At 30.7% G+C, this 9,714-nt stretch overlaps 1 long non-coding RNA gene across 1 annotated transcript; it reads left to right on the top strand.

The window, feature by feature from the left end:
• Window positions 1–3,705: 3,705 nt before the first annotated feature.
• LOC139514535 (uncharacterized) lies at window positions 3,706–9,096 on the top strand. Its single transcript, XR_011662632.1, has 6 exons — window positions 3,706–3,805; window positions 4,148–4,319; window positions 5,392–6,448; window positions 7,102–7,139; window positions 7,482–7,547; window positions 8,567–9,096. It is a non-coding gene; the product is annotated as an uncharacterized lncRNA (long non-coding RNA).
• The last annotated feature ends 618 nt before the right edge of the window (window positions 9,097–9,714 follow it).

The raw sequence follows: 9,714 nt of genomic DNA on the forward strand, positions 1-9,714 counted from the left end.
TTTGAACAGCGGTATACTACTGTTGCCTCTATATAAAAATTCGTACAAACATAGATCAATGGACTTAGACCTCGTTAACCAAATGATGTCCTTGTATGTATAGACATCATAAAAGATTTCGCATGCAGAGCAGATAATGTAAGTGTTGTATAATATTCTGATGATAATCCATTTCAACAAGGAAATATGAGTGTAATTTTTTTTCCAGTTTGTATTTGTTTTCGAAGTTGCTTGTGTTTGTTGATCGTAATTAGTGAATATGTCAAAGTTTTTTGTTGTGATTTTTTCGATGAAAATTTGATTTTTGTTGCACAATTGTATCGTGATAGAAATGACATCCTCTTTAACCAGAACTTAGGACAATTTGCAAGGAGATGTTAGTGTTTTCTCCATATTTAAGGCTATATTCATATTCTGAATATGAGATAACAAAAAAAAAAAAAAAACACCGAAAACTATACACCTTTGAAATTGAAAAGGCTTGAAATGAATTTGTCATTTATCACAAAATACCCTTTCTTTTCGTTTATGTGCATAATTTTACGTTTCTTTTGTCACATGATTTCTACATAAATCTTAAACACGAACGACAATTTCATTATGTAACACATGATGATAAGGGAGCAAAAACTGTCTTCTTTCTATCAAGACGGACAATACAATACAAAACGGTATATACACAAACTGTACCACAAAGTCACATACATATGTCTACAGAAGAATAAGACAATCGTTATTTTGGTATAATGTCCGCTTCATCGGAATGTTATACATATAAATATCCACTAGCTCCATCTTTCTGTTGACAAAAATCATACTCAGCTGAATAGAAAATTAAATGCGTGCAATATGTACACAACGATAGTTCAGATTGTTCAGTAGTCTTTTTTCTTGAAGTCACTTTTGTTATTTGATTTTGCCATGTGATTATGGACTTTCCCAATTGATCTTCATCTAAGTTCAGTATTTTTGTGATTTTACTTTTTGCATGATACTTATATTTCCTTTTTTTTTATTCCCTGTATGCATCAATAGAGGTAAACGAATTTGATTACTTCTTCTGAGGTAAATGTTACAAAGGCATATACATTGTTTAATATCCTTATTTGTTATTTAACTCTCACTTGAATCTACAAGAAAAAGGCTTATAATTCACCAAAACAGGAAAGCAAGGGATGCGGTTTCAGTACTGTTATCTTTTATTATTAACATAATTAAGATATATATCTATTTTAAAAAGAAAATGTAGTTTTTATTAATAACAATTTGGTTAAGGCAAAGTTTTGGGTTTATCATTCAATATTTGTTGGGTTACATGAATTTGGTTAACGCAAATGTATAAGTCATGTGACACGTGTGCTAGTGTATATTATTGTAGTCTCTGTTCATTTAACGCTTGACTATTAAAGTAAGACATTGTTCTGAAATTGTAAAGTTTTGTTTATCTAGAGTGAGTGCAAAGTTTTTTCTACGATATATATTTCTCATATAGTTGGTTAACGCAAGTAACATTTGTAACATGAACATTTTAAAAAGTTATATTCAATTATTCGCTAGTTTTTTTGTAATGTTATAAGTCGTACTTTGTTCTATTTGTCACAAAGGCATTCCCATTGTGTATTATCCTTGTTTGTCTTTTAACTCTCCGGTGTATCTACAATACAGGCTTATTATTCACTAAACATGAAAGCAAGTGGTGCAGCTTCATTAATGTTTATTTTTATTATTAAAACATGATTAAAATATAATTATCAATTTTGAAAACAAAAATGTAGTTTTTATTAATAACAATTTGGTTAAGACAAAGTTTTGTGTTATCATTCAATACTTGTTGGGTAACATGAATTTGGTTAACGCAAACTCATACGTCATACGACACGTGTTTTATTGTATGTTATTGTAGTCTCTATTCATTATTAGCTTGAATACTAAGGTAAGACATTGCTCTTAGAATATGATATTGTTTTTTCCTATTAAGGATAATATTTGATATTTGTCAAATATTGTAAATTGAATTAATTTACTTTGCCTATAATAACATTTTGATTTTGATACTGCAATTTTGGTAATTCTCAAAGATGAGAATAGTTTTGTTGTGCAAAGTATGATATTTTCAATGCTTAGTTTAATTTTGAAAATTTTGTTTTAAATGAAAGATCCTTTTATTCTGTTGGTTGCTTTTTGAATTAAAACTCCACCAGCAGTGGCATCGACCCAGTTGTTGTAATAGACTCATCATAGATACCAGTATTACATTTTGTATTCACGCCAGACGCGCGTTTCGTCTACAAAAGACTAATCAGTGCCGCTCGAATCCAAAAAAGTTAAAATGACCAAATAAAGTACGAAATAATATTACTTTTTTTTAGTATCAGTTGGTTAACGCAATAATATATAAATATGTGCCACGTGATATATTGTAAGCTACTATATAATTTTGTCTTTGTCAAATTGACGATAAAGGGAAACATTGATCATAGTTTGTGTCAGTAGTCCTGTTGATAAGCGGGTGGACTGTGCTGGTCTTGTCTGGAAAGGGAAAAGGAGGGATTGTGATCACCTTAAACTCTAACCCAACCACATGTTTCCTGTTTCCGTCTTTGTTTGTATATTGTTGGGTTTTGGTTTTTTTCGGGTAATTTTTAATTAATATAGTAAATGAATATATATTTCTTTAAACAACTTGACTATAATATTCGTAAATTGTAAAAGCACAGTAACTGCTACATAACTGATGATGAAGTATTTGCTGCATCAGACTAACACGATTGAATATGACATCTTTCGGTTTAAAACACGCACAGTTGATAATAATTATCTCAAGCTATATCATTTTGGTTTTATCATAAAGTTGGTTAACGCAAAATGTTTCCAATGGTATATATTTATCATAAAGTTGGTTAACGCAAAATTTTTCAAATGGTATATATTTATCATAAAGTTGGTTAACGCAAAGTATTTCCTATGGTATAGATTTATCATAAAGTTGGTTAACGCAAATAGATTTGTCATATGATCATTTCTAAAAAAATATATTTGTGAATTATTCTGGTTTTTTTTTTCTATTGATCAATGACATGATAAAAATAATTCCAAAAATAAAAACCGTCCATATGGTAAAATGGAAATATCTCAGAAACTGCAATTTTGTATTTTTAGTTGATTGTTTTTAATCATATGCAAATGATTAGATTTTTATCAAGACTAAATGAAAACGGGAAGTAAATATATTATGTAGTTCATTGATCACTGAGTTTAAATATAGACAAACAGTTGAATATATTGGTTAACGCAAATGAAGTATTGAAGAAATATAAGTTTAAATACCCCGCACAAACTGTTTGTTTATAATGAAGATATGCATATTCAAGAGAAGATAAAGAATACATTATATGATAGATTTTTTTTCGTCATGAAACAGCCTGAAAAGAACAAATGCAACACTTAAAATCTAATTTATCTGTATTCATGTTAAATTAATAGTAATTGAAATACTGAAATGCATAGACCATGTAAATGTGTATTATATGGTAACTATCTAATAACAATTTTGAAAGTTAAAGCGGTATGATTATCATTGAATTTTTCTTTTCTCTCTAATCAGGGTACTTTTCTAAATACAACTATTTAAACGTGGATAAAAATTGTTCAACAGCCTGAAAGAGTTATCATTTAAATTAAAACTTAACATTTCTTTTCACGTGGAAATCATTTCTTTTTCATTGTTTTTTTTTCAGGATAAAGATAGAAAATGAACTGGGCTACTGTTTTCATTTTATTATGGATCTTTGCACCGGCATTATTCGTAAGTATAATGTAATACATCCTGTATGTAGTATTCATAGGATACATTTTTTCTTATATCTCTCTCCCTCTCTCTCTTCTCATATAAATACATGGATTCTTCATACGCGTTATAAGTATAAATTAAGGTAACAGTAGTAACTTTATACCGCTGTTCAAATTCATAATCGATTGAGAAATAACAAATCCAGTTACAAACTAAAACTGTGGGAAACACATCAAATATAAGAGAACAACGACACAACAGAAACACTTAAATGCAACACACACAGAAACTTACAATACAATAAGAATATCAATTTCCATGACTATTACATACATAGATTTTCAATCTTTACTCCAGGATAAAACCTTTGCCAAGAAAACTTTTTCCAAATGTCCGTTTGGTAAACAATTTGACATTGAAGCAGAACTGACTTGTCCTGAAAACAAAGAACACTTCCACTGCTTACCTGTACTACCATACTTCAATGCTGTTATACGTATCTGCAAAAGGCCAAAATGGTTTGTGAAAGGTAAGATAATATAAATTGAATTATTTTCGAAGCTTCAAATGTAGTTCATGCTTCATTAAGTAGTGTTTTATGAAAATGATATACATATTAAATAAATGACAAGAGCAGCTTTCAACAATAACAAAAACACATGTTGAAAAGCAAGTTCAAGTTTAAGATTATGTCTTGGAATCGAAGTCATTCATGGTAATCCATCATTATATGACAGGCCCAGAAGTCGTATTCTCAGTGTTCAATTTGCAATCCGTTCAAACTTTAAAAATTGAGGAATTATGTATAAGTTCATCCGTGAGACTAAAGAAATAGAGTAAACCAAAGAGGGGACAGTCAACATACGTGAGGAGTTAATTGGTGAAAAATATTTTTCCTAGCGAGAAGGATAACTATAGACTAAAATAGAGTCACAATAGCGGCACATTTTTCGTGTCGTGCAAAAAACACAACAAACAAAACAAAGCCACATGGAATACAATTGTTGTACTGGTTTCATATAGTATATGGCAGTACAACAGTAGTTATCTGACAGTCTCGATAACTAGGGTGACATATAAAAGCTGGACATATTTTTCCTATGTGATACTTTTATTAGTGTTGATCTAGTTTTTTGGTCATTTCAGTATGTCGTCATATGTCCTTTTCAAGTTTCAAGTGTCAAACGTTTAAAACATAAAACATTTTAATACCTTTTGTACGTACCAGAACGTAATAAGATTTATCAAAAAGAAGATTGTCACGTAAAATGTGGGAGTATTTAGTATATCATTGAAGAAACCACATAGATGTATGTTGCCATGGACAAAATGTACATCGTCTTAATCTTCGAAAGTCGTCAATGACAAAACGAATAGCAAATGGAAATTTCGTAAACACGTCTTGTGATACTCAATAAGCTAATCATTTAAATTAAAGAAAATTTTCGTATCAATTTTTTCTATTCACACTCCCAGTGTTATATGAGAAAATATGTAGTTATGCAAGAAATAAATAACAGGCCACAACCAAATGAGAATATATTTTTCAATTTGTATCTCACATAATTTACCTGCATATAATCATCATCATCTTTTTAAAGGAACATTCCCTGTGTGGTCTCCGAAATACAAGAAAATTACGTCAGTCCCATGTGCATCCAGAAGGTATCAAGATTATTCCTACAAATCAAACAACATATCCGTATTCAAATGTTCCAGAGAAAAAACCCTTTGCACCGAAAAGGGACAAGTCACACTTTTTCGTAACCATTCTACGGAAAACAATCTGTGCTTTTGTATGGATGGTTACGCGTTTCTGAAAGAATCAAAGAATGGCACATACTGTAACCCAGATTTTGAAAACTGCAGTTGCATTTGGATGAGAACATGCAAGTACACTTGTTAGCGTATCTGCTTTAAATTTTGTTAACCCATGTTGATCACAATATCTGTCAACAGCTTACAAACCTACTTAATTGGTTAAAAAAGCTATTCAGATTGTCTTCTGTATAATAAAATATTTTCCTTTGAATCATTTCTGTCAAAAATTAGTATTTGTATTAGTATTTTCCAACACAACCTTATTTGAATTGCATACGTATGAATATCTTTTATCAGAGTCATTTCAGTACCTAAATGAAGTATGTATTCTAAATAAACTCAATAATGAAATGAAATAATAACATCTAAAAGATCACAATCATTACGAGGATAACAATATGTCTAAGATGGCTGGTTATAATTATTATCTGTGTTTTCAGTTGTCTTTCTTGCACCATGCATAAATACTATCGTTATACATTTATAGATCAGGCCATTAAAAAAAATACACATTGGGATCCGTTCCCAAATGTCTGTTCTTTACAATCTATAAAGTAGGTGAAACTCGATCATATGCATTCCCAAAGCAAACAATACAGTGAAATGACGTACTAGCAATTCATAATGTGCAGGGAGTCACCATGATGTTCAATCTTCCAACCTGAAAATTACATCTTTGTGAAATGTTATGATGTAACCAATATCTTTCAATGTAAAAAGTATTAGATTTACAAGTAAGATATATTTTTAATCAACTGACTCTTTTTCAGATCAGCAATCAGAAATTACGACAAAAAGTAATTTTCCAAAAAGGGAAACAGAAAAAGCCGCAATCATGTAAGGCATTTTACAGATATAGCTTGTATATTATTATCATAAACCATGTGATTCTGAAAGTAATTTACAATATTTATGTTTATCTTTTTCTCTTCAATTTTATTATTCGCGAATGCTCTGTACCGATTGTGTTGTTTTGTTTTATTGTGAAATTTTGACTGAGTCTGGAATCTCATTGCGTGTGATGGAATGCGTGCACATTCCCAGCAGACGCTTTATCTGTTTCGTTCATTTTCCAGTTCATGCGATCCACTAACATAAAAAAAAATTGCATAATCTTAATAAATTCATGAGATTATGATATCGGTAAACTATTGTTGCCTATAATTTATTACCAATACGCGTTACTTTACTCATTTTAGATGTAACAGATTTTTGTAAAATGTAGTTTTAAAATAATATAGTTTTAATTATCAAAATCGAGAATTCGGAATCAATATGGGACTGGTTCCGGTTTTTTTTATGTTTAGTACTTTTCATATGAATAGCAATTGTCACGTATATATTATATAAAACAAGAATGTGTCCATAGTACACGGATGCCCCATCCGCAATTATCCGCACAGACCTGAAAACATAATGCCCATAAATGGGGCATACAAATATTTTGGACACATACTTTTAATCAATTACAAAACACTTGTATATTCCAGTCGAACGTATAAAGGAGAAGAATCAACTGATAGTTTAGGTGAGTCGAATTAAATTCGTATTTGTCTAATGCAATCTTTTTTATTTTTATTTTGAAAGATTAATTCTGATACAAAGATATGAGGTTAACGTAAAAATTAAATTGGTCAACGTAAAACATACTTTCCTCGACGATGAAATGATGGATAACGTATCACCAGTTCTATGCCATCCGGAATTTATTTTCAAGTTGTGAAACAATTTCGATAAAGATTAAAACCCATTTGAGTCGAATTTTCTATATGTTTTTCAATACAAAATTTCATTTTGAATTCACAAAGGTTTGTATTTAAAAAGCGTCTGAGCTTTAGTTTAATATCATCCTAATTTGTATATTTTACAGAATATAAGCCACAAAGTACTTATAGAAGTGTGTTAGCTGTTCTACTGTGTACCGTTATATTATATTGTAAGTTGAAAGTCACATGTAATATGATTATTTTCGTGTAGTTTGAACTTGGTGATGTTTTAGTCAATTTCACAGATGTTCGATTCACCTATTTTACAATTTCAAAGAACTTACAAATTAATTAAGTAAAGTGTAACATGTAAAGTCGTTTGAAGGTCATCCATCGTACTGAAAACTAGATATTTATGACTAATTTGGAAAGTGCTTATTGTGTTTTTGTTCTCTGTTCGAAAGTGCTCTCTTATTGGCAATCATACCACATCATACCATATCTTCTTATTTGTATATCAAACACAAATTTGATTGAACGTTTAAAGGAAATCCAAGTGTTATTAAACAAAATGTAATGGATATAATGATGACCGTTTTTATCTAAGAAGCCAATATCCTTTTTTGTGAAATTGTTCATAAACATTTGTTATCCATAAATACATTTATCAAAGAATGAATCCAAAGTATTCAAGCACTTTCAACGTACATATCAATTAATGGGTTAATGCCATCATCGAGTGCCATTGTCGGGCCTTGTGCAGACAAAAGGCTAGCCCATACGACTAGTACCGCCTACGATGTTGTAAAGTTGTAGAGTAGAACAAAAAAAAAAGAAACAAACGAAATGAAAAAAACACTTTCGCGAGAAATAAAATATTGAGCTGATACATGATTGCGAACGAGACAACTATCAATAGACCAAAGGGAAAGAGATAAATATAAAAAAGGAAGATGTGGTTTGCCAATGAAACAACTATTCACCAGAGACCAACCAACGTAGATGTTATCATCAATGTATCATCGTACGTCCTTCAACGATGAGCAAAATTAAACAACAATGTAATGTATAAAATGTCCCGACCTGACCAGATGTTGAACAAACCAAACGATTAAGCAAAAACGACATGTAAAAAAAAACGACATGTAAAAAAATCGTAGTAAGTATTAATATATTAAAACTGTTATCAAATAAATGAATGCGATTCTACTTTACATTAAAGACGACTGTAGTTCTTTCTCTTTTTCAGCATTGGTTACCAGTTTAATAATAGCAATTTTAAAAGGCTGAAATTTAAAGAAGACATGTATTTGCCACTAGTAAAATGACAAATGGTAATGAGGAATACGGCAGTCTTGATGTAGTCACCTGAACTCAACAAGATAATTCCTTTGCTGTCACAGAAAATATGTGACCCCAATCACTCGTCGAAATCAAAGGACAGAACTGTGTTACTAAAGTTAAAGCACACTGATTGTTAAAACCATTAAAAATCAGAACAAAGATAAAGACGTTTTAGTAACTAAAGAAAGGCATTATAATCATAAGTTTAAATGATAAGACAATACAGTTCATGACCATGCTAAGGCTATTGAAAAGTAGAATGATGAGGTAAAGTCCGTGTACACACGAATATAAGATTTAGTAAAAGTACTGGGAAGTCGGCAGGAGTGCTACAGAGGATATTATGGTCTCCTGTTCTACAAAATACATAAAACTGACCTTATATAACATAATGAAATACGCGTAACGTGTACACAGGGTAAGCGTGTCAGTTTCTATCTTAGAATGAGTCCGTTACCTGTTTGATACTGGATCCAAAATGTTCTATTTACAAAATATATAACAAATAATCTTGTTCATCGATATATTAACGTCAATGAACCAACATATGTACAACTGCTCTTTGCGTTCACATAAACTATCTACAACTATTCTACTTTAAATATATACAATTGGTACAAATTTGTACTATTACAAATGTGTCCTGGGTCAGGAACAAACTTGTCCTCCTGGCACAATTATGTACCTTACAAGTTGGTCACACAGACTTACATTTGTCCTTGTTCTCTTGGAACTATTTTGCACCTTACAAGTTGGTCACACAGATCCATACTTGTCCTATAATACATGTTGGTACTCTTCAAGCTACGACTTGTCTTAATTGTACATTGTGGACCTTGTGGTACCCTACAAGTTGGTCACACAGATCCATACTTGTCCTGTACGGTTAACTTCATACTTGACAAACTACAGTTGAACAGGTCTAAAGAACAGGCACCAACCTTGTTCTTTGTTACATTACATCATGAATGCAATTCTATATATTAGAGAATATTAACAGGCACCAACCTGTACTTTATAACACTTAGTAGTAGATTTATGTTAGAGACAACG

The sequence above is a fragment of the Mytilus edulis genome, chromosome 3, assembly GCF_963676685.1.
Source record: "Mytilus edulis chromosome 3, xbMytEdul2.2, whole genome shotgun sequence".
NCBI lineage: Eukaryota > Metazoa > Mollusca > Bivalvia > Mytilida > Mytilidae > Mytilus > Mytilus edulis.